General features: G+C 40.0%; 1 non-coding gene across 1 annotated transcript; it reads right to left on the bottom strand.

The window, feature by feature from the left end:
* Nucleotides 1-206: 206 nt before the first annotated feature.
* Nucleotides 207-310, bottom strand: LOC148545065 (small nucleolar RNA R71). The gene has a single exon (XR_015901209.1). It is a non-coding gene; the product is annotated as a small nucleolar RNA R71 (small nucleolar RNA).
* Between the last annotated feature and the right edge of the window lie 569 nt (nucleotides 311-879).

Raw genomic sequence — 879 nt, 5'->3', positions numbered from 1 at the left:
AACACTTGTCTACTTTCTTGAGGATTTGTGACACTGTCAAAACCAATAGAGTTCATCCTGACATCTACAAGCTGTTATTATTTCCATTTTCTCTCAGAGACAAAGCCACTCAATGGTTGGAATCCTTTTCAAGAGACAGCATCAACAATTAGGATGATCTAGTGAGCAAGTTTCTTGCCATGTTTTACCCACCTCAAAGGGTTATTAGATTGAAGACTGAAGTACAAACTTTCACACAAATGGATGCTGAACCTTTATATGAGGCATGGGAACGATACAAAGCTTTAATCAGGAAATGTCCTCATGAAATGTTCAATGAGTGGGACAGATTACAGAATTTTTATGAAGGCTTGACATTGAAATCTCAAGAGGCTTTGGATCATTCAGCAAGAGGCTCTGTGCAACTCATGAAAACTGCAGAGGAGGCCCAAAATCTCATTGACATGGTAAATAACAACCAGTATTTCTTTGCTCACCAAAGGCAACGCCAACCATCACAAAGGAAAGGAGTGATGGAGTTGGAAAGAGTAGACTCAATCTTAGCTCAAAACAAAATGATGCAGCAGCAAATTCAACAACAATTTGAGCAAATGGCCAAAAGGATTGACAGCCTCCAAGTTGCAGCAGTCAACACAAGCCAACCATCATCCACATGGGAAACAAATGAAGAAACTCAAGAGGATCAACAGCAGGAACAAGTCCAGTACATGCACAATCAAAATTTTGGGACAAATGAGGTTTATGGTGACACTTACAACCCCTCATGGAAGAACTACCCCAACCTCAGATGGGGAGACAATCACAATCAAACTCAACAACCATGGCAAAGAAACTCAAACCAAAACAGCTGGAAAAACACAAACCAAAACAACTAAAACA

This window comes from Arachis ipaensis, chromosome B9, assembly GCF_059453495.1.
Source record: "Arachis ipaensis isolate K30076 ecotype BB chromosome B9, ASM5945349v1, whole genome shotgun sequence".
In the NCBI taxonomy this organism is placed as follows: Eukaryota; Viridiplantae; Streptophyta; class Magnoliopsida; order Fabales; family Fabaceae; genus Arachis; species Arachis ipaensis.
Note: the sequence above shows the minus strand (reverse complement) of the source record. Positions and strands in the feature narration are given on the sequence as shown.